Genomic DNA, 21,837 nt, shown 5'->3' on the forward strand with positions numbered 1-21,837 from the left:
TTTATATATTTATAATTATTTATAATTTATGTATTTTTATATATAATACAGGCCTTGGAATCAGGAATCCAAGAGAACACAGATTTTACATTGGTTTTCTTTCTGCACTTGAACAGTAGCTGCTCAATGTCTATTCATCAAAGGTTTTAAGCAATTTAAATGGTTCTCCATAGCTCTGCTTAATTTTTCCTCGATCACAGTTTTTCTACCTGTTAATTAATTTACAAAAAGAAACAGGCAAATAAGCCAGTAGTACCATCTGATAAATACTTGCTTGTTTTCTCAAGGGTTTGTGGAGATTTATTACTAAACAATTTGAGGTGTAAATAAGAACTAAATAGTAAATATGAAGAACATGAACACTGTCAAGACTGTTGGTCTCCAAATATTACAGCCGCTACATCTTGTTTTATTTGTCTACACTGATCTATGTCAAAAGAATGCTTGTGATTGATACTGGTGCCCTGCAAGAGGCTTTGGAGATGTCTGAGGAACCATCCTGAGGCAGCATAAATCGCAGAGCTCCCCTTTTGCGTTAGTAATTCAATACTCCTTGTGGTATTGTTTTCTTAGGGATAGTCAAAGATTATCCTGGTTTTAGCCTCGGATTTCAGAGATGCGGCACCTGGTCTCCGTTTTCCTTCCTGCAGTGCTGGGGAGATGACACCCTTCTTAAAGATTCAGAATTAACAGGCTAACACAGACTTGCAGAAACACTTTTTTAATCAACTCTAATTTTAACACCTGTTTTTTAGCATTATCAGTCAGTTTGAATTACTTAAAGTTCTTAGAATTCATTTTTTCTGTGGATTTTGGAACTTCCTTTCAGTCATTCTCAGTGTCTTTGGCTGAACTGCCCCCTACTTAATTCTCTGCACAAGTACCTCTGAGCTATGAAGTAGTGATAGCAAAGATAAACCAGCAGAGAGGTACAAAGCCCAGCATGCACATCAACTGATGTGTTTTTAATGTACCTAATTGAAATTCAGATTTTCAGATATATGAAAATGTTACCTGATGTACCAGATCAACGGTGTTCATTGTAGATGTGACCTCTGTGTTGTTTAAAATGGAAAAGAAAAAAAATCACATAGATGTTATGAAAGAAATTGTCCCTTAGAGATGCAATCTGTGAAGGGCTCCAAATGACCTAATTAGTAATCTCTTCTAAGAAGATAATGCCTGAAAGCAATAAGGATCCTTAATTCTTCACACCCAAACTGCGCGTGTTTATCATCTGGGAAAGAACCATATTCTGGAGAGACAGGATGAAAACATCAGGATATGAAAGGAAACTATGGAAACACATGTAGACATCTTTTTTTACCAAAGTTTACATAAGTTCCTTTTATGGAAAGCTGTTCTGTGATAGCACTATTATGTGCTGGATATGTCCTGGAAAAATAAACATCAAGCCTATTAACTGTGTAATTTGCTTTTTACATTGAGATTTCACTCATACACCACTGGGATAGTTTTTCATTATATATGAATTGTTTTCTCTTAAAGCACAGGTGAGCTTGTGGTACTGACAGCCACCCTGAACAGTCATCTTTGAAAATGCTTTACTTTTATTACATTATCAAAGTTAATTTAAAAAATAATAATCATCCCATTAACCTCATTAAAATGTCTACTGATGCATGATCGTATTTTCTGGCTATGAACTGCAAGGCAGCCTGTGCTGTACTAATGAGTCCTTTGAATGCTGAAGTTGTATAGCAGGTACCCCCTTGTGCCTCTTGCAGAATTTCTCCAAGAAATCTTTATTTCCAATCCCATCTCCTTGGATACCTGGTTGTCTCATTTAATACAACCTTACGGAGCTTAGCACAGAATCCTTTCCTCCATAAAACAGATGCAGAGTTATGTTATTCTGTGTTGAATGTAAATATTTTATTCTAAAAGGATGTTCTTTAAAGCTTTGTTCCGTGCAATTCACCTCCTATTTGTGGCAAATATTCCCTTGGATAGAGAAGATGAGTTGAAAAATGTATAGTTTCTGATTGACACAGAGCTTGCTAGAAGAAGGAATTCAGAACAGCACATCCTTCTGTAATACCTTTCTTGGGAACCAGATACCCTCTCATCGCTCACCTGCACTTTTAAAAAATGCATTTAGTGCTGTTGAAATGCCTGAGCTTACCAGCTTTGGAGACAAACGTCGTATATCCACCCTCAGAATATGGTGTGCCTTAGGCAAAGCAGTCCCAGTGACTTCTTGAGTCCACATTTGTAGAGATACATGTTAGGCTCCTTCCCTCATAAAATTGCTATTTTTGCAGCTTTGATTCACCACCTGGTGATACCATGGAAATCCTTCCATCCCACTGCAAGAAACTGTAGGATTTCATCTTGATTCCTTTAGAAAATGGGAGCTTCCAAGGTTACAGGTTCCTGCTGAGGGAATTAGCTTGGCAAAAGCTTTTTTTCAGTCCTGAATGCTGAATAAAGCAACACATGAAACAGCTTGATAAGAGCAGTGGGGCCAGAGCAGGTTAATGCAACACAGCTCAGAGACAGTAGCAATACCTTGGCCATGGTGTTGGCCTCTACACTTCCAGACCAAAGTTGCACGGTGGGATTGACACACAATTTGGAAGTTGAAGAGAAGAGATGCCAGTTATCAGTGTGATCACATTCCAAAATAATCTCGCTGTCATGTTCTCCATAGACAACACCAGAAAGCAGAATTTAATATCGAGTGGGGTATAGGTCTCAATGAGTGAGGAAAGAAACTTTATATTCTGAAATTAATTTCTCAAGGGAAGGAAAACCCGTAAGTCCTCCTGGATGGAAGCACAACGTGTTTTTTGCATTGCTTCCCAAGAGCCTGTTGTCCGGGAATAAGGGGAAATCAGTGACCACCAGCTGCCTCATGGCACAGGAACATCACAGGCTGCAGCCCATGAACCACCAGCAGCAAACCCTGACCCTAACTCCTTGGAGCACAGCCAAGGAGTTGTAAACCCCATTTCTGATGTAGACCATTAGCCAAAGTGCAGCTAAATCCCCAGGTAAGGTGCGTAAAAACCCAGGTGACTGGGAAACCTGGGGATCTGCCTGCTGGCAAGCAGGGAAGGCGGTGAGCAAGTATGATAAAGTGCTGCAAGTTACGCTTTATTTTTCATAGGAGCCATGGAGAACGCTGCAGCAGCAGCAGAGTGGCAGAGAAACTCAGTGCGAATAGGACGTTTGTTAACCTTTAACTGAACTCTGGGACAGAAGCCAGGGATCTGACAGAAACAGTGATGTGAGTCATAAAAGAAAGGCCACAGGTATTGGGGGATGAATTTTGAACTCCGAGATGGGTGATAAGCTCTCCAGCAACAACAGAAAATGTGAGGCAAATGCACACTGTTTGAAAAGAGACATTCCTAATGGTTTTTGAACAAAGGGCAGACATCATCATGCTAAAGACAGGCTGTGATGTCTCTGATGGCATCAGAAAAATGCACTCAGTGCAGCAGTGGTGGACAAAATATTTGAGGCAGAGCTGGAGTATCCTTTTTAATTGCAAACAAATGAAGCATGTATTTGAAATAGCCACTTGTCCCTGTTTCCTATTAGGACAATCCCTCTTAACAAGATAGAGCTGTAAAGAACAAAGTGGATACTAATGTTTTCAAAGTCAGACTGTGAATAGAAGAATTAAGGGAATGAATTGACTTATTTTACTGGTACCAGCAAGCAAACAAAAACAGACTCAAGTTTTTACTCCTAGGTAGTACTTGAGCAACTCAGTAGGTATGTAAAGCAGGAATACTTGTGATGTCTCCAGCACCGGGAAAGATAGTTATGAGTTTGTGCTTGTGCAAAGATCGGCTTTAGAAATGCCATTTTTAACATTTTCTGCAAAGCTGTGTTTTGTACCCAGAATGTTCCAGCCACAAATATCACCACTGGACAGCAGATAATGGAAGGGAATATCACAAGTAGCTTTAAAACATGTAGTAAGTGAATTTTTGATCTTGGGATGATGGTAGAATACATCCACAGCTTCTTGAGGAATCTGGGCAGAATCAAAGCTAATGGACTGAAATAAATAAACAGTAATGCAGGCCGCATGTAACACAGGATAAAAGCTTAACACAGTGAAGTGAATAGGTTGATCACAGTAAGTGTGGTGACATTCATACTGCGTTCATCACAGTGGGGAAAAAAATGAGTATAAAGATGTCTTGGAACAATGATCTATATACCAAATTTATCTGCTGAAACCAGTTATCTGAGGGCACTGCAGGGCTAAGATACCTAGTGACAGCGAGGTATAAATCTTAAAAGGAGTCTGAAAATCTGGAAAAGTAAATTCTAGAAAACCTTGTCCTAAAGAGCTCCTAGTGTGATTCCACTTTACTGACTTTACCTGCCTGAAAGCAGTGTGTCTTGTCATGTCAGTGCAGATTAGGTTAATTTAGTAACTCCTAGGTTGCTTCCAAGATAATTCATGTTTCCCAGTTCTTACAGCTGTTTTGGAAAAGGCTGAATTTCTCTCTGTAGCTGCCTGTCTTCCTCCACAGAAAATAAGAAATTCAAATGTCAGTACGCTGTAATAGAAAAGCAGTGTTTTATTTTATTTCAAGGATGTGATATTTTCAGGGATTTAATGAGAGCATGATATTATTAATATGAATGGGCCATAAGCCATTTATTAGTGCTGACAGGAAACACTGGCAAACACCCCCCTCCCACTACCTGAGAATACAAAGATTATCTCCCCCACCCCATCAGCTACAAGTGTGTGCCTCGCAAATTGAATGCACACCTGGGCTGCTGGTTTGAGTCGGGCTCTCGGGAGGATCTGACAAAATTTAGTGAAGCAAAGTCCAGAGTGAGACTGGAAAAAGTAATTAACAGATACTACGATACAGCGAAACAGAGAATATGTTCCTGGTCCCCATTAGATTTTAAGGAGGCACTTAATAATAAGGGGACTTGTTCTCTCAAGGCTATTAATCTCTAAATTAATAAAGAAAAAAAAAAAAGACATGAAAGCAATGTAGAAATTGAATGATCTAAGTAGAAGGCTAGACAAGCTTTCTTCAGGGCTCAACAATAGTTTCTTCTGAAGAAGAAGCTATTAGGGGATGCATATTCTGAAAATTCAGGTCAGGTTAGAAGACCCCTCTAAAGGCCTCTTGGAGGAAGGTGCACCGGCATTTTTACGTTGCCCTCAATAGACATCTCACATTCGTAGATTTTACTAAGCTAGAGAGGTGATTGTCGCAATCAAATACATTTTTGTTTAACATGAAATGTTTATCAGAACACATCTAACAGGGCGTCATGGTTTAGTAGGCATGGAATTAAATAAGGATTCTACAAAGGCAAAACTCAGCTAAGATGCATGAACCTCATTTGTCTCCAGGTAAGACTGTGCCTACAAGCAGCTTCACCAGGTCAGTTGACATGCAGCCACTTGTTAAATCATAGTAACTGAGACGTGGAAGAATTGAGGGTCTGGCTGGAGGTCAGAGAGGATTTCAGTATCAGATCCCAGCAGCAGAAGCCTGTTCTGAGTTGCTTTCCACTACCACTGTGTCTCTAATTTAAAGGAAGTTATTTTTTAGTATTTTTAACATCAGTACACTTGCATCATTTCACACTGTTTCTAATTCAGATTCACTGCCTTGTCTTGAAGTTTTAATAGTGTGGCTGTTCAGCTAAACAGAATACACTTCGTTTGAAGAAAACGTATGAGTTTTGTAGAGGCACTCTGAAAATTAGCTGAGAACCAAGTTCATAGCTTGAGGCGATATTTGTCACAACTGTTCATTTTGTGAAAAAGAACAGTATGAGCTATTATTCCAGGAACTGAAAACAATCTCTGCCATGGCCAGGTGAAAGCACCTGGTATTAACATGATTTTGATTTGTTCACTGTTTTAAAGAACTTAAATTTGCTGACTATTTATAGCACGAAATATGAGAAATTTTGTGATATTTCACTGCTTTTGCTTGTAAAGCTCAGCTGTTCCTGGCTTACCAGTAATGTTTCTTTGCATAATTCTATTAGTTAATGCAAAAATGTTGCATTAATTAACCGAAAAAGAGACCTGCCTTTCTCCTGCCCACTGACCGCAGCAAAGCAAAGGTAGCATCACAGCCAGCTCCATCAGACCATCATGTGGTATTTCCTCCACTGTGACCAATGGTCACCATAAGCTACCTCCAGTCAACAGTGCCACCTCCCACCATCATCAAAAGTCCCGTTATTCTTGCCTCCATCCCTTCTACCTATGCCAGCACAGGGCTGCTCTTCTCACTCCTCAGGATGTTAAACCACTTCTGCAATGTGGGCAGATGCACCTGCTCATAGGAACTGAATCCTTAAGGATTTCATACTGTATAAGCCAATGGCAGTCTTAAAGAGCTGGAGACACCAAAGTTATTAATTATGAACCATGCTTTAATTCCTTTGACAATGAAAAGAGAGTAGAAACTTAAAGGAAAGGAAATGAGGAATCTGAAATACTTGCAGGATGAATCCCTGCCCCCGCTTCATTCTTCTGTTATTATTAAATGGTAAGGATAGCCTTCTGCATGACTTTTACAATGTAAGATCCTGATGCCTCCAAGAAAACCACCTGAATGCATCAATTGATTCATAGAATTGCCTGTGAAAATGGCATCTCCCAAGAAGAACAATGAAGGATCCCAAAAAATGAAAAGAAATGAAGACAAATCTCAGCAGTGTAAACAGGCTTGACACCTGTTATTTGGTAAAGGAAGATGAAAGATCTGCCTGAACTCTGGACAGCACTGAAGATGTTGAAGAAGAAAAAAGAATGTGAATGGGTAAAAAGTAGCCCAGTGGAAGAAATTTAACAGGACAGAAATGAAGGCATCTGGGTGATCTTCTGAAATCAGTTTTTAATCCAATCCACATTAGCAATGTAATGCAGCCCTACTATTGGAGAGGATACTGTATCAATTGCAAACATTCACACTCAGACACTAAGGTGGAGAAATTATCTCATCTGTCTTTATTCATTGTTTTTATCATGTTGTTAAGAGATTTGAGCAAGCCATGCCATCACATTTCTGAGCTTAGACTAATGAGACCCACTTACAGAAAGCTGATTAAGGCAGGAACAGAAATGTGCCGAGAGAGCTCTGATCTCCAAAGCTCAACTTAATATCTATACATGGCACTTGTAATATGTCACATCACACAGCTCACATGTAGATGACATGGGCATCTCCCAACTATCCTGCAGATACCTCCTGTCCTTTGTTTTGCTCCTTCCCAAGTCATGTCTTCTAAGGAATGAAGAAGTCATTCTTCTGGGTAGCAATGGGCTGATAAATGGGCTCACTATAGGTAGAATTCACTAAAAGTAGAATATATCTCACTCATCTTCAGCTTGTGATGAAGTAACCTCTGCCAGTCTTTCTGTCCCTTAGGTCATTGTTGACTCTCTTACCTGACTTAATTAGCCCTTTTTTCCTTCACTAGCAAACAGCATCTAGCTCAGTTTTTCTGTCTCCCCAAATGGATACACGTTCACATTGAAAACCCACCTGCAGTGCCCTAAGCATGGGGTTCAGGCTGATGCAGAGGGAAGCCAAATAAGCAGCAAAACTCTTCTCAGAAAGGATGAAATATCTTTGTTCCCCTTGGGATTTTTTTTCTCTCACAATGTAAAACTAAACATGGCTGAAACAATATAAACTATTATTTCCATTATACTAGATCTAGTGTTAAAATAAGGCTTGATTTGTATATTGCTTGGGAAACCTTTATTGAGAAGTTATTTTAATGTGGGCTTTTAAATACACTATATGCAGAATTATGTTTTAATAAGTTTTTTTTTTTTTAGTCTAAACAAGCTCTAGATGGAGATATTTATCCATAAAATTATTTCATTTAAAAAGGATTGTGAGATGAACAAACCAGTACAATTAAAAATAACATTATTTCAAGAATTCATTTCCAGACTCAAATTTACTACCAAAAAAAAAATCTAAATGATATATAATACAAATGCCATTGAAAAAAAACTTTTAAAATCTTAACTAAAAATGTAAAAAAAGATGTGTTATTACCCCATATATCTTTTAAATATATATATATACAGATGAAAAGTGAATTTTCTGTATATATTCCTTTTTGATTTTAAGTGTAACTACTGTTATGATCAAATGAATACTTCATTTTCTTTCTTAAAATTAACAATTGTTAAGTGACTGTTCTTAAAATGTTGGGGAGGTATAATACATTTTATTTCTGAGGAAGACTTCCATGGTTATTTAATCAATCATTCTGTTTAATTTATCAGATGTGTGTCTTATATTCATATATAAATACATATATCTTGCAGTGCTGGGTAAACACAAGCAGATATTAATAACATTTCATAATTATGCTAATGACAGGTAGTCATCAATACAGTGACGCTCACAGATAAAGAGACAGAACAATAGACCTGTTTATTAGGATGCTATTTATAACAATCATTACTCTTTCCACTAAGTGCAACAGTAAATCTGTTGGATTAAGTGTAACCACGAAACCAAATCAATTCCTCTATAATATCATGGATGGCAGGAGAATTGTCTGAGTTCTGCTGAGAACCATTTTAGACCCTAATTTCACAATATTTAGGGCTCTGTGTAGTTCCAATAGCTTGATCAGTTCTCAGAGCAAGACACACAGCCTTGCACTAAGTATGTGCCTCATTATTTGCACTGCTGGCTTTTTCCTACACCAGAAGATAACAAGGCAATGAAAAACCAATGAAAAACATTCTGTATTTACACATTGAAGTTGTTAGACCAGCTCACAGCAACGTCCCAGCTCCTCCAACATTTTGTCTCCACCATGGCCAGAACCAGCTGCTCCGAGAGATGCTGGTAGAAACTCTCGGACACGTTGACATGCAATAACCTGTGCTGAATGTTATGTTTGCACACTTTGTCGCAAGAGTTGTGATCTGTGAAGCACTACATTTAATTTATCTTCCCGCACTTGTGTTGTCACTAAATACAACAACTCTGGATGCCCTTGTCATCCTTACAAATATCCCCGTTACTTTCTGTACTGCAATAGTCTTTGCTAGAAATTAGTTTCTTGGCTTTATGACACACTGTGTGTGAATACAACTTTTTTTTCCACTTTGACTTTCCCAGTATCTCATTTTATTTAGTGGTCCCGTGCAGTGGAAAGAACAAATCATCACGATTAAATGATCATAATTTCCTTTTACATAATTTTCTACATTACATCTGCATTTACACATAGGACTTTCAAGAAGAGAATGTTTCTGTCTCCCTTTTTTGTTGGCTTAAACTCATCCCCTTTTCCCACAAATTGAAGGAAGGCAGGATCAGGAAAACATAAACCATGACAAATGACTGAAAATTCACAATGTGCCAGATTTTTGCCTGTTGGGACTATTTCAGATCTTCTAATATCTTTTCACAAAACAACTACTTCTTAGCATGGTGAACTAGATGCACACTTTGTTCTCACCGTAAAATTCATGCATGTTGCCCAGTTTCCTAACCCAGTACCGTTCCCCTCACCACCTTGAATTAGCTCCAGAAGAGCCACATTAACACCACCCTTTTGCTTCTAGGGCAAGAAGTTGCTCTCACCTGGTTTGGCTGCCTCTAGAGAGCACTGCAACTCTGTTTTGTAAGAACACACAGCATTTGTTCTCCAGATGCCGACCAAAAATTCAGATTTCTAATAATAGGAATATTAAAATTCATCAAGATGAAGAACAGTGAAATGAAAAGGTACCTTAATCAACCTCCAGGAAAAAAAAAAGAAGAAATCTGTGTCACAGAAGCACCCCAAAACTCAATTTAGGCAGGTGATAAGCTCCAAACAGACTTAATTATAACCAGAATTGTTTAGCAGAAAAACAAGTAGGAACAGGACTTATCCAAAATCACTCAGCACTTCAACGACATTATAAAACACAAATCGAGGTACAAGTTAGGAGTTCAGTTACTACAGAGCCAAGACTCCGGGGATCCCCAAAACTTCAGAATGATGATTCAAAATTCACATTTACCCACTCATAAGAAGTGAGGACTCTCAAGGGTACCTAGAACATACATCACTCACCAATAAGGCAGGAGGGTGTCTCAGACCTTGAGGAACTCAGATGTGTCCCACATCTAAGGAGGAGAGTCCTCAACCAGAAAGCTGCTGCTCCAAAAGAGACCAACTCAATTGGGATCTCCAGCAGCTCCATTTAGACCCCAGTTGAAGCTGAGCTGTGGTCATTTATGGTAGTGGTCTGGAAACTTCTCTCAACCGAGGCGATTCATTGGTCAAGGGCCCTGTCTATCAACCAAGGGGTGTGTACATGACCATAGTGGTCCATTGGTCTAGAAGTTTCTGATGTTTTTGAAGGGGGTGGGTCCACTTGCCACAATCTGAATCAGGAATTTCATCCTTCTTGTGGTCTTAGTCGCGTATTTGTAGGAATTAGTCACAATGGCACCTTTTTGATTCCCTAGTCTAAGCCTTTGCTGTGCTTACACACCTGAGGGACTTTACTGAATAAAGTACATCTAAGTTATTAAAGAAGCACATTAGTTAGCCTAAAAAAATTCTTCATAAAAAGCCACTTATGCAGCTAATCCACTTTGCCACTCAAGCACTTGTAAGAGATGCTTGCGAAGATCACAAAAGTTCAGAAAAGTGGCAGAGATAAAATTATAGAGAAAAGTTTAGGGTAATTAATATTTTTTTTTTTTTTTTAATAAAATCCTTCTTCATTATTTTAACCTTACCTTTCTCGTTACTAAAAAAAAATAAATTAAAAATTATCTAAAAGAATCCACAGCTTTAAATTCAGTGCAAATAGAGCAGGTCTTGCATATTTTCAGCTCCCTCAAAATCGCTCGTGATAGTTAATAAGGAGCAGCACTGACCCCGATTAGAATTAATCTGTGATACCTCCACCCCAGCACCTCAAACAACCCCTTGGGCTCCAAAATTATTGAACTGCATAAGTAGAATACAATGACTCTAAAAAGGGTAAAATCAAATTCAGTTCTCAGAAAGTTGGCAAATCCCAACTAATGGGGGAAAAAAGTGAAAAAAACCACACTTCTGTAAAGTCTCAACATTTTTCAGGTGTGTTGTTTTCATTCCTATTTGCTGTACTTAGGATTTTACAAGCAGGCTGAGGTGTGGTTTTAGGATTTTTAATAAAGAGTCTTTATAATTCAAAGAGCTCCACTTTGCCAGCTTTTCTGTCACCTTCATCTGGATGCAGTATTGTCAGGTCTCCTGCATTCAGCACACATACGTACTCCATGCTGTTGCATGGGGTTCTCATCAGACTGTTAATTAGTTCTGATATATTAACCTGCTAGGCTGTGCTGTGAAAACAGTCTTGGAGAGAAAGCGTGATGTACTTTCTTCTTTATGTTATTTTATAGCAGTAGAACTCCAACAGTTTCTGTGGTGTTACTTCCAAATTACACAAGGGTGAGCAAGACAAGAGTTGAGGCTTGTGGAGAGTGCAGCCAGGACACCTGGAGGAGAAAGCAGCTAGAAGAGTGAAATCTATTGTCACCACCTTGTCCAGTGATAAGTACAGACAAATTGAGAGAGAGATGCTAATCTTCTCAGCTTCCTTGGAAAAGCTCAGTTTCTCCAGATTTCTCCTCTGCATTGCAAATAAACCTAATTTTAAAATCCCCTTATTAAATAGAAGTGCAGCTCTATTCCCAATAGCAATGCATATATTTCACGTACTGTATACTTCATCCTTTTCTAACTCTTAATTAGAGCTGATGGATGCTTCCTGCCCAACTGATTTTGATCTCCAGTGTGCTCACATCACTATGCATGTTTATACAAACACTTAATCACCAGTGTTACTTGAAAATACATCTCTCTGCCATGCATATGGGTAGGAAGACGCTGCGACTTTATTCAGCAGTTCTTTGTTCAGGCATGGACCCTGGTGCTAAATGGAGTATGTTAGTGTTTCCATGGAAACCAATCAAAATTCATGAAAGGACTGATTTGACTGGTTCTAGCTAGCAATGTTTTATTTCATTTGAGTGCACAACAGCAAAAGATATTACTTTCATCTGCTTTAAAAAGAGAACAGATTAAATTGTTGCATCAGAGTTTGATGGTAGCAAGAAAAACAATGTTATTCAGCTGATTGCGGGAAGGTTGTCTGTTTACCCTTGATTGTGACAACCAGCTCTGTGCACATCACTGTGTCAGCAAAGCAGCGCAGTGGACAGAGTCCCAAGTCCTCCCCTCTCCGAAATCATAGACTGATTTTAGTTGGAAGAGACCCTCAAGATCGAGTCCAACCATTAACCCAACACTGTCACTAACCCATGTCCCCAGGAACCTCATCTATGCATCTTTTATACCCCTCCAGGGATGGTGACTTCACCACTTCCCTGGGCAGCCAGATCCAGTGCCTGACAATGCTTTCCCTGAAAGAAATTTTCCTAATGTCCAATCTAAACCTCCCCCGGCACAGTGGGAGGCCATTTCCTCTCATCCTATGAAATGTACATACATAAATAAATATAATAAATAAATATAAATTTTGAAATGTCCTATAAAATGTATGTAAAGTCCCACAGGGCCAAATGTCCATGTTGGTTTGTAAGGTTCAAGATCACTTTGTCTGCTACGACTTATGTCCTACAGCCACTCACATAAACTGTCCCCAACCTGCCCACGAGAATCCGTGACTGTGCAGGTGGATTGGAAGGAAGCCTCAGGATATTCTGATCACAGCTTTATTTCAACACCTATACTCTCAAGCAAACAGGGCAAATGTGATTCCAGTGACTTTCATTGACTTTAGTAGTGACATATATAAGAACTCCTTACTCATCGGATCGTAATATTCCAGCTGGAGGAATTTGCTACATAGAGTAATTATTCAGTTGTTACCTGACCTCACGTTGCCAGTCGTTTAACACTGTCTTAATTTGTATCTTTTTTTTTCAACTGGAAGAAGAAACTGCATAAAGTTTTATGCCAGACTTTATTTACTGTCTTGTACATCGTTGCAGTAATAAACTCAGCATGATTGAATGCATATGTTAAAGCGTTGAAATTGTACCATTTACATATATCATGTATCTTCAGTCGGAGGCGTCTTAGAGCCAATTCTGTTTGACCCAGAGCAAAACTGTTTGATGCAATCATTCTTAGGAACTGCATCTCAAAATTCACTACAGAGTTCTATTACTGGCTTGCACGTTACAATAAAAACAACAGCAGAGGGAAATGAAGAAGTATGGAGAAGAGAGGAAGGATGGGCTTGTATTCAGCAAAGGTTTCTCAGATGCTGCTGCTGCACAATCCATTTAGATACATATTATAATATGAAACACAGGTTATGTTGTGTGAAGCTGTACATTTTTTCTATATGGAGCACTGAAATGCCGTGTTTAGTGATATTGGAAAACTTATCTCACATTACGTTCCTTAAAAGATAATTATAAGTCTGTGGAAATTCATAGTTCCATTGGGAAGGCTGTTATTGATAGTTGTTTCACCTATTATATGACTGAATTAGCCAGGCTTTGGACCAAGCCTTATCAAAGCAGTTGAAAAGATAATGGAAGCACATGGGAAAGAAGGAGAGGAGCAAGATAGAGAGAAATACTGTCTTAAAGCCCCAGCGAGGCACCTTCAACCTAAACCAAGTGGAAATTCCATGTCACGCTCTGAGTCAACTTTGTGAAGCCAGATCCCCAAGACAATCTGTTACAGACACATTGGGCCATGCCAACTCTAGATTTTTACCAGTGTCCTCTGATACAGACTGAAGAATGAGCAGGGATCCCTGGTTAGCAGGAGGAGAAAGTTGAGTACTGTTAGAAGCTCAGGAAAACACCCAAATGCTGCTTTAGAATTTAACTACAAGACATATGAAGCTCAAGGCTGTACCGCCGGGAAAATTGTGGAATACCAGACCCAGTAGGGAGAACCAATTTGTCTCTGAACTGACTTGATAATTGCCCCTTCTTCCCACATACAAATAACTCCTGCCCCACACAGCTCTGAAGAGTTAGAGGTACTCTCTTGCTTTGACTAGAAGTTTGGAAGTAAGCAGCAGAAGTGCATTTAAATCTAGTTTACATACTCAAATCCTGATTTTGATCTGGCTTATTAGTCATCTTAACATCAGCTGAAGAGCTATTTGTTATTTTAAATAGCTTAAATTCCTCATAAAATAGCATGTCTGCCTCTATATTTCTTTCTCTTAATCTGCAGCTTTCACCTTTACGTGTATGATTTCTTAGCTATAAAAGGAGCTGCACACTTTAAAGTTTGGAAAAGTTTGCACATCAGTCCCTCTTTGATGCAACACACTTTCGAAGAATATACCTTCTCTTCCACAACAAAAGCATATACATTTTTTTTTTTGGTGAGGGTGTGTGTGTGTGTGTGTGTGTGTGTGTGTTCAAAGGACCTTTAAAGAAATTTGAATGGAGCTACTTCTCTTTCCTGGTACAGGAATATACTATGGAGCTGAGACAGGAAGAAAGGGACCCTTAGGAGCATTTATCACTGGAATTATGGGAAAATAGCAAGACTAATTCCCCCATAGATAAAAATATACAATCTTTGACCCAGTTCTGCAAACATACAGGTGAATATCTTTGTATGGGGAAATGACTCCATTCAGGGCACTGGGATAAAAGTGATATTTGAAGAATTAAGCCCAGCTATAAGCACGTGGAGGGTCGGAAGCACATTGGGCAGGACCTGCATACCAGCACAGCAGTGGCTAAGGAGGGAATGGTTATTTTATTATGTTGGAAAATCAAAACACCTACTTAGTAGCTTTAAAGACACTGCTAAGCCAGGGGGACCACAATTTCAAGTTTTTAAATGTGGGCCAGATTTCTTGGTATACAGGAGGAATCAAGACAGAACAGGTTGAAGAACACTTGGATTCAATGGGGTGGGTAATGGGGCTGGGACCACACTGCCCACCTCAAAACCTCTGCCTCCATCACATCTCCACCATGGCACTTGAAAAACTCTCATTTCTCTGGGAGTAAATCTCACAAATGTGCCTCTGGTATGCCTCAGTCAGTTCTTGATAAAATCAAATCAGTACTTTAGATGCTTTCATAATGCCTGGAAAATGCATCCCTAACTTGCTCCGTACCTCTACCCGTTGTTATATGTATACTATGTTCTATATATATGTCACATAGTAAATACAAAAGAATGCTGACTGGTCAATGGGCACAAAAAATTGAAATGTAATTGTTTCTTTGGCTTTGTTGCTGTTTGATGTTTGGTTTTAAAAAAAATTATATGAAGACGATGGTAAACCCTTGCAGAAATTAGTTTTGATATACAGATGGTTAACATTGCCAGCATTTGGAACAGCAATAAAACAAGAAAAAAGAAATGGTAATTTCAGAGAAAAAAACATTCATTTGGGAAGCAAAGGCAGTCAATGCTAATGACTTTAAATTCTTCTCCTTATACAATTAATAACTCAGTGACATGGATATTTTCGGGCTATTACTGAAGAGCTGTGTATTTGATACCATTGTCGTCACTTTAACAAATTGTTGGATAAAATAGCCCTTCAGAGCTTTGTTGATTGATAACTGAGTTAAAGAAACTTCCCTTTGTGGAAAAAAGAAATAATAAGGTGGAGGGATGCAAATGACTTCTAACTGCAGATCAAAGAAGGGGCACTCCATCATTCTGTCTGCAACTTGTCAACATAAATTTCAGCAAGCATCATTAAGGACCAAGAGTGTTCCCACATAGTTTATACAGCAAGCTTAAGTTTTGCAGAAATTAACAGAAAATTATTTTCAAACTCTGGGTAGCATTGACTGATCTCCATTTTCTTGTCCAGTTGCTGTGCATAATTTCTACTTTAACAATTACCCTAATGTAAAAACTAGAACAGCTACATTTTCCTTTGATGTGCTTTGCTTTTTCTCCCCTTCTGCCACCAGGGTTCAGCTGTTGCTTCATAGACTTATACCAAAGATTTATATGCTTACAGAAAATTCAGCTATACAAACCTGTTCAGAAGAGAAGAACATATAAATGCTGACCTACATAGTTCACCATGTGCTATATGCCTTGTCATATTTACTGGGTAAAACAAGGTTCCACCAGACTGCAGTTTGGACATTACTCCTCAAAGCAGTGTCTATATGTAATGGAATAAATGGTATAATAGGCGCAGTAAGCATTACGCTTCTTTTTATGAATCAGTACTTTAAAAAAGCCACATGCTGGTTGAATGGCCCCTGTTTGCTGACAGAGATTGTAATCTAGAGTCCAGCAGTTAAGGTCACGAGCATAACAGCAAGTGAATTGCTTATGCTGAGTTTTGAGGTGGCGGACCTGATATATATGAAGCCTACAACCTAAAAATGAATGTGAATACCAGATAGAATAACAGTACTGATCACACATTCATTAAAAGACCTGTAGTAATTTTTACTAATATTGAAGTGCCCTAGCTAAAACCAAATAGGTGGAACCATCATATATACCTTCAGATTGTCCCACAGAGCAGTATCAATCAGCACTGACGATCACTGCCCTCTGCATATAACAGTTATGCGTGCAAATGTCTTTCAAACCCTCTAGAAGGGAAAACACAGCCCAGCCGGAGCAAGATTAAGTCAATACAGAAGGTTTCACCTCTGAAATAATGTTAGAATTTGGTGCCTGCTACAGCATGCTTTGATATTCTTGGCTTCAATCTAGAACACATTTCCAAATGCTAGAAGTATTTAATTTTCAGAAGCTGAACAATGTCACAGGCAGAGAAAGAGCCTTTGAAAAATGTTATTATTTAACTCTAAAGACAGAGAGCAAGCCATAAAAATATGCATTATCCAGCATTTATGTAGCGTGAGAATTCACTTTCAGTCCTTCTTATCAGGTAGGTCATCCTTGACAGCAGGAAAGGAAAACAAGAAAGGAAGGGCAACTTGAAAAGAAGTTGATTTAAAGCACCTCAGTGTATAAGTTTAACCAGTAGAAGAGACATATTCAGAATTTCTCTTGCCCTAGACAAAGTTATTACCAAAGAATACTCCTGGATCTGTGTCTTTCTGTCCACTAAGACTTCACGGTTCAGTAATTATGAGATATATAAAGTTGAAAAAAAGAACTGTGTTTATAACTGGTATAATCTATGGCTATAGCACGATAGCTGTCTGTCTAAAAGACTGGAAGCAAGTTTTAGAGTGAACGTAGGCTGCATTTTTAAATCTTTGTGATGAAATGCTTACTTCATTTAGAAACTGCATTGCGGGCAGGGCAATAGGTCTGTGTATTTAAGGTTGCCTGACACTTCCCATTACAAGAACCTGTTTTCAGACACTCATACCTTTGACAAATGTGAACTGTGTGCACTGAAATATCTCGTGCCAGGGGTCTACCTTTGCATTAATTCTGTTAAGAAATTTTTTGAAGGAAAGTATTATTTTTTTTCAAGAATAAATCAAGGGAAAAATACTGTGTTTTATACCTAGTGAAAACATGGACAATTTTTTTTTTTTAACTCTTAAGCAGGAGTACATCCATCTCGCAGAAGAGTTACTCAAAGTTTGTTTGGAGGTCTTGTCTATTTATCAGCGTTTTGCCATTATCCACGTGAAAGTGGTTATGATGCCCTTTTAAAGACAGAGTGTAGGATGGACTTGCAAAAAAGCAGTTGACCACCACCACAACCAACCACATAGAGCATGTTCCCTCTGACAGCTGCTGTTGGCTAAGAAATAATATCCTAAAGTTTTAGTCTTAGATGGATTTTGAGTGGAGCAGGAGAAGGAAAGCATCTTTTCTGCCTAGTTCTGATACTGTATACAGAGATCCAGGATGATAATGGAAAAAGTAAAGGCTAAAAAAAAATAATAATGGATAATTTGGTTTGCTTTAATTCTGGTGTTTCTTAGTATTTGGTGGATGTCTTTGCATTATTATACTTGTCTTTAAATACAGTTATGTGAATATGTGGTACAGTATCTATCAATTCTTCCACATACATGAAGTATCTTGTTCCTAGGCAGTTTCTAACCTATTCCCATTTACTTGTGTCAGTTTGATATTAATTAATTTTTTTTTGTTCGTCTACCAAGCATGAATACTGCATGTATTAGTGGAAGGATGACTTCTCTATAGGGTCCTTCCAATTCCTTTTGCTGAGACAGTGACACTGAAAAGGCCACAGTGGATGGGGTCAGATCAGATGGATGCAGATGCACTGGGGCTCACATGAAATGGACTTCGTACTACTCACTGAGCCAAGCGATCCAACACGATGAAAAGCTATTCAGTTATCATGTCTTGCTCTGCAGTTGCTCCTAGATCTGCTTCTGCAGTGGTGTTGTGGCACGACAAACGCAGCACCAGTGCCAACAGACTCCCATGGTCCTCTGCCAAGCCTGAGTAGAAAAAGACATCTTAAGTTGGTCAGCCATGCTTTTTTTTTTCTTGTTAGTTTCTTTGGTTGTTTTGTTTTGTTTTTAATAAGAGGTTGGCTACACGTCAGTGAAAAATACCACAGGTATAATTGATCCCGTCTTACAGTGGAAGGACAGGTATAGTTTCATTCATCTTTCAAAAGCTCTTCAAGCCCTATTTCATGTGATTTTCAGGTCCAGTGATTCTCTTGAATGGCATTCACATTGAACTATGTGCTTCATGGTGCTATAAGACCATGGTTTTCAAGAACAGATGAGACTTCTTGCATGGAGTTAGGTCAAAATTAAGACACAGATGTCTGTAGCTAAGGTGTTTGCTTCAACTCTCATTATAACTGACAGAGCCCTGAATATAGATTCAGTTGACTACATATAGGTGCCTAATGCCATTTAACTATCCTAAAGTATTCAGTGACTTGTTTTGCAGTCCGGTGGTTGTGCAGGTGTCACTTTGCTCTTGCAACTTCAAAAGTGCAGTTTTAACTGTTTTCATTCTTTAATTCTGCTGTGGTAATATGGTAATAATCAATCTATCCCATCCAGTAGAGGACTTTATCCTTATACTTTTAACTTACAAATGTTTTGTTCTTAGGAGGAAATCCTTGACTCAGGGAAGAAATCATATTCTTACTCTGTGGCCATAAATTTTATAGTCAAGTTTACAGGGGATTTATCTTAGGAATTTTTTCTGTGTAGGGCTAAAATGACTTGAGATCTTTCTGTTAACTTTTCTATTACTTTCATGATTAAGAAGTATTAATGGATTGATGTCTTTTTTTTTTTTTTCCCCCTCGAAAATAGGACAAGAAACTTTCTATTCCCTTCTTTCTAAAATGTAAATAGACTGAAATAAATAAGAAGCACAGTGTCATTGCAGATTGGCCTTTTCAAGTTTGAATGTCCCAATTAAAACCTAGTGCTCGCTTCAAAACATCTGGTGAGTTTATGAGAATTCATATATTGTAGAGATATGACAATTCATGTGTACATATTTTATTGCACTGTTCTGGTGAAATACAATGTAGACAGAAATATGGTCCTTTTGTCTCAACGTGCTTGACAAAAGAGAAAAATAGGGCCACAAAATTTTGAACAGGTTTGGAAATTTATCTTATTTGTGGAAGGTAGTTCTAAGAGGAAGGCAGACATCCTGTGAGGTGATCTATATTCAAATTTTAAGGATATATAGATATTGCTCTGCTTTGTAGGGTAAGCAAAGCTGAATGCTAATTGCTGGTGTCTAAACCACCATAAACATTTTGACCTGGAGGCAAGAAAACATATCACTTGGTGCTTAGAGCTGGTGTTAAGAGGTGGAACGTGGACTGTTGCCTTCCCCAGGATGAGGACGGTGGTAAACTTAGAACTATAGAATTATTTTGGTTGGAAGAGACCATTAAGATCATCACTTGGTCCCCTGCCTGCTGTTCTGGGTTCCCAGTTAAAAATGGGTCCTACTCCTTTCCCTCCAGTCGTGTTCGAGTGGTGGGGCTGAGGCCTTTGGTGAACATAAAGTGGTTTGTGTTGTGCAGGTACCCAGGTTGAGCTTTTCAGGGAATGTGAGAAAACTTCAAAACTGTTGGTCCTTCCCAGAGCCTTCCAGGTGCTCAGCTCAGCACTGCAGGAGACAGCTCTGAGAATTCCTGGCAGGGGAACACCAGCACCACCAAACAGTGACTATGAACAAGTAAATTCACTTTTCTGGGTCTGTTTCTCCACAGCTCTTTTCTCTCCTTTATAATATCTCTTCTGAGACAGAGCCAGTCTGTCTCTCTATGTTTATACATGATCTTGCAAGATATGGAAAAGAAGGTTAAGATATCATTTAGTGCTACAGGAACACTGGTATAACAAGGGAATCCCAGTCCCTCATGGCTGCATAGGTATCTCTGAATTACAATGTTTAATGCAAAATGCTTTAGTATTAGGATTTGATAGAAAACTCTGACTGCTTTAGTGCACTTGGGAAATGACGGAATGCTTTAGGACTCTTGTAGTCAATCTCTGCAGCCTCGTAAGTATCCATTTGCTCTAAATGCCATGGCAACTGTGCTGCATACCCCAAAATATTTTTTTTATTCACTTATTTTGGCCATGATTCAAGGCTCTAAACTGTAACATATTATAATTAATCATTCCCACATCCCAAAAATGTAAAATAAATGTCCTTCTTTAAAAAAACATTATTTCATCTTTCCAATACACCTAAACAACTTAGAAAGAATGATAACTTAGCAAAAGTGCTCCTATGGGTACATTTTTGTCCTAACCTAACTTATAAAAAGATTGCATTACAAAAACCCAAACAAACTCCAAAGTACATTTTACTAAGCAAAATAAAACTATTCAGACTTATTACAGCCAATCTTCTATGAGTCTTGCTGTTAGTAAAATATACACCATTTTTCTCCAGTATACCACTTCCTAAATTTAATATTTTTTTGTAACTAATTGCTGTGATTTCCTGGAGCACTTTGATCAGGAATTGTTATACTGAGGCATCCAGCTGACTTACTGTGTTGAAAACCAGAATGTGGAAAAGGAAAGGGAGAGCAAAAATAAATCAATGGGCATTAAATGACCCCAGCTGAAAAGAAAGCACACATCACAGATGTATTTAAGCATGGCATGTCCAGGAGTGGTAAGAATTAGCATAACTCTGCTGCCATGGATATCAGCAAGAGTTTAATCATGGAGTTCAATGGGGGATGACTCAGAAATGTGCTGAGTGCTTTTGAAAATTCTCACTTGAATAATTTGAATTTTCCTTTTTTTTCCTCATGACTTCCTAATGTTAAGAGAAGGGGAAAAGAATAAAAGACTCTACTTCATTTTTTTTACATCTAGCAAAGTGATAAATCTAGTTGTGCAGTGATCTAGTTCCACCATTAGTTGGAATTTGCTGACTGAAATCAACAAATATTTGACATTTTAGAGATATAAGCTGTATGAATCACCACGTTTTTGATTTGGTGCATGAACTGTTTGACATTCTGAAATACACTGTCATTTTTACGTCATTCAAAATGACATGGATAGGTCAGCCCTAAATTGTTTAGGTCATCCCAAACCTGCACGTTCAATGCATAAATGACTTGTCCCTCCCAGAATCTCCACCTTTGTCACTTGTTCTAAGAACTGAAAGAAACTGGCTGCTCCATAGCGCATGTGAGCCAAGTGGAAGCCAAATGGCAAATCACCGACTTTTGCCTTTTGATCAACCCTGACTGACAGAGATAGCAAAGCTGACAGGAGAGGCTGACAGAATAAGTCATAAATGGCATTTTTTAAACTGAGTGCAAGAGGGAAGGAGTGAACTGAACTGAACTGAGAGAACAGAATCTTTTTTCACAGTCTTTCTACTATGAAGCTGCATCTTGTCAAAACCATGAAAAAAAGT

The sequence above is a fragment of the Nesoenas mayeri genome (assembly GCF_963082525.1).
Source record: "Nesoenas mayeri genome assembly, chromosome: 4".
NCBI classification, from domain to species: domain Eukaryota; kingdom Metazoa; phylum Chordata; class Aves; order Columbiformes; family Columbidae; genus Nesoenas; species Nesoenas mayeri.